General features: G+C 65.0%; 1 pseudogene; it reads left to right on the plus strand.

Annotated features, from left to right (window-relative positions):
* The first annotated feature begins 110 nt into the window (after window positions 1-110).
* LOC117797819 lies at window positions 111-3,619 on the plus strand (annotated as a pseudogene).
* The last annotated feature ends 4 nt before the right edge of the window (window positions 3,620-3,623 follow it).

Below are 3,623 nucleotides of genomic sequence, written 5' to 3' on the forward strand. Positions count from 1 at the left end.
GGGTCTGTGTTTGTCGTCGTTCCCCATCTCAAATTCCGCTTCCAAAGCTGAGCGTGTTTCTCTGTGGGGGATGTGCGTGTCTGAGCTCCAGTCCCCCACTCTCCTGGCAGCCCACGGTGCTGCCGCTGACCACACGCCCCTCCTTCGTCCCACCCCAGTGTGAAAACGAGTCCGCGCTGAACCTGTATGAGACCNTGACGGTGAAAGCGGGCACGCTGGAGAAGCTGGTGGAACACCTGGTGCTCGCCTTCCGGGACAGCGATCTCTCCTATGTCACTGTCTTCCTGTGCACCTACCAAGCCTTCACCACCACCCAGCAGGTCCTGGACCTGCTGTTCAAAAGGTGAGCAGGGCCCCCGTCCCGCACAGGAGCCGCCGCTCACCTGTGGTTTGTATGTGTGGAGCGTGGCGCGTCCCCTCTCTGACATGAAGCCCCTTCTGGACATGTCGCCTAATTCGGTGCACAGGGCAGACCAGTCTCCCCGCCCTCCCGGGCTTCCGTTCTAGTCGGGGAGTCAGCTGGTAACCCTAGACATCATAGCAGGTACGGTAGACGTGATGCCTTCACGACCTCCTCTAGATACGGATGCATCCTCCCTTATTCTGACGAGGACGGCGGGCCCCAGGACCAATAAAAAGTGAGTGGACTTTGGGTCTGATGGAAGGGTCCCCTGTGTCCCAGGTGGGGGACATGCGGGGCTTCGGCGGGGCCGGGTGTGCCGGGCAGAGCCCTGGCTCCCACACGTTTCATGATTGCTGCTGGAGGGCGGGGGTGTGGGGGCCTCTCCTGCAGGAGGACAGGGAGTCAGAAAGCTGGGGCTGCGGTCCCGGGGCCTAGGGAGCAGAGGGGAGGCTGGGGGCTGAGACTGGGCCCTGAGGGGAGTGTGTCTCGTCCACTGCCCACCCAGCCCTGCGTGTCCTGGCCCGACCTGGGGGCCACCTGCTCACGCAGGGCCCTCACGCCTTGGTCCCCCAGGCCAGCTGCACGTGGGGCCTAGACAGGCCGGGCAGCAGTTCCCAAGAATAGTGTCGCTGAGAAGAGGAGACCCCATGTGCCTGAAAGGACATCAGGCAGCCGTCGGAGCAGGAGCTGGGGGTCGAGGGGCTGTGAGAGCCCGGGCAGGCTGGGCAGAGGGACGCTGCCTGTTCCCTCCTCCCTCACAGGCCTCTGCAGGGCCTACTGTGTGCGCCAGGGCCGGGACAGAGCCGACACCCCCCCCACCCTCCTGGAGTTTCCAGTGCAGCAGGGAGGGACCCAGACAGACAGAGGAGTGGATCAGGCTCCCCTGAGGAAGGCAGGGGTGCTCACAGCAGTGATGGAGGGCTCCCTCCCGTGGAGTTGCCGGCTGCACCTGCTGGCTGGACCTGCCCCTGCATGGATGGCGGTGGGGGTAGGCTGGGCGGGCCTGGCCTCTGGACAGAGCATCCCCAGGGGTGTCCGAGGGGGCCGTGTGCAAGGAAAGGCCAGGCACTGACTCTGCTCCCTGTCCGCCTACCTCCAGTGCCATCTCCTCCATTCTGGGCACCTAGCTGGACCATACTCGGAGGACTTCTGTCAGCCCCCAGACTTTCCCTGCCTCAAGCAGCTGGTGGCCTACGTACAGCTCAACATGCCTGGTTCCGACCTGGAGCGCCGTGCCCACCTTCTGCTTGCCCCGCTGGAGCACGCAGGGCCCCCGGAGGCCGAGCCCGAGGGTGAGAAGCCTGGGGCTGGGTGTGTGCGGTGTGCGGGGATGGGTCGGTGCCGGCCCCACAGGGAGGAGCCCCCAGAGGCTGCTGTGGAGCCAGGAGCAAGGACTGGAATCAGAGCACCCAGCAGGTGGAAGGCAGTCGGGGGACATCCGGGGAGGGTTCCTTCCTGGCTGCGGCTTCTCTGGGCACCCCTGGGCTGTGCTCTGTCTCTGCAAGGGCTCATGGAAACTTCTCTCCTCTTGTCGCTCTGTCTCCAGCTCCAGCGCCAGTTCTGAAAACGGCTCCAGAACTAGAGCCAGCTTTAGCACCAACTCTCCTGCCCGCCCCAGAGCTCCAGGCAGCCCCAGCACCCACCCCAGAGCCCGAGGCAGCCCCAGCACCCGCCCCAGAGCCCGAGGCAGCCCCGGCACCTGCCCCAGAGCAAGAGGCAGCCCCGGCACCTGCCCCAGAGCCCGAACTATCTCTGTCACAAACTCTCTAGCTGGAGGCAGCTCCAGCACCCGGGTCTCCCTGGCCTTCACCTGTGGCTGCAGAAAATGGCCTGAATGAGAAGCCTCACCTCTTGGCCTTCCCTCCCGACCTGGTGGCAGAGCAGTTTACCCTGATGGATGCGGTGAGCACCTCTCCCTGGCAGGACAGGGCAGGGCAGGGCAGGGCAGGGGCACACCTCCCTCCGGCCTCTGGTCCATTCCGACATCCCCCAGTCCAGAGCGGATGTCCTGGTCCGTATTCCGGTTCCACCAGGTCTCACTGTGTGATCTCCGGACTGTGGATGTAGAGATGGGACCCTCCGCACCCCAGCCGTCCACACAGCAACTGTGGATTACATGGGGCGGGACAGTTGCGGGCTGGGCGGTGCCTGACCCACATGGTGGGCGAGTGGATCTCCCTGAGTGCATCCAGCTCCACAGTCAGCCCCCCGATCGGCCAGGAGGCCTCACCAGCCTCGGCACTTATTAGGCACCTGCTGTGTACCAGAGTTATGGCAGGCAGCAGAGCCCGTAGGTGTGGCCCTCGCAGCGAGTGTGCATCTGGACAGGGCAGAAGTGAGGCATGATGGGGGAGCCGGAAGTGCCACCCGGTATGGGCAGCTGTGAGCCACTTTCTGGGGCTTGGAGTGAGGGAGCACAGGCTGCTAAAAATGCCACACTCTTTCCTCCAGCGTGTCCTCCTGGGTCCCTGCTCTGCGGGGTGCCCGTGGTAGGCAGAGGACGAAGCCCAGACACCCCCCCAACCCTGCAAGGCTTGAGCCCCATGCTGAGCTCTGGGGTGTGGCAGCTCGTGACTCTCCCCCTGGTCCCCAGGAGCTGTTCAAGAAGGTGGTGCCCTACCACTGCCTGGGCTCCATCTGGTCGTAGAGGGACAAGAAGGGCAAGGAACACCTGGCTCCCACTGTCCGCGCCACTGTCCGCGCCACTGTCACCCAGTTCAACAACGTGGCCAACTGCGTCATCACCACCTGCTTGGCGGACTGGAGTGTCACGGCCTGGGACAGGGCCAGGGTGGTGGAGCACTGGATCGAGGTGGCCAGGGTACGCCTCCGAGGGGGCCTCGGGGAACCCCTGTCTCACTTCATCTGGCCTCAGGGTGGTGGACTGTGGTCCTGGGCCCCGCAGAGACCCCGGCCTTCCTTCCCAGGGGCACTCCGGCCTGCACATCCCGCTGCCCGGGTGATCTCTCCCCCGTAACTTCCTCCTGTGGCTTGAGCTCAGCTCCTCCTCCCGGGAGTGCTGCTTACCGGGGCCCAGGGGATGCTCTCAGGGCTCCAGGGGCATCTGTCGCCCCCAGGACGGGAGGTCCCGGCCGCGGGGTCCGCAGTCACACCTCGGCCCTTCTGTTCCTCCCCCAGGAGTGCCGCGTCCTCAAGAACTTCTCGTCACTCTACGCCATCCTGTCAGCCCTGCAGAGCAACTCCATCCACCGGCTGAAGA

This window comes from Ailuropoda melanoleuca, unplaced genomic scaffold (genome assembly GCF_002007445.2).
Source record: "Ailuropoda melanoleuca isolate Jingjing unplaced genomic scaffold, ASM200744v2 unplaced-scaffold14768, whole genome shotgun sequence".
NCBI lineage: Eukaryota > Metazoa > Chordata > Mammalia > Carnivora > Ursidae > Ailuropoda > Ailuropoda melanoleuca.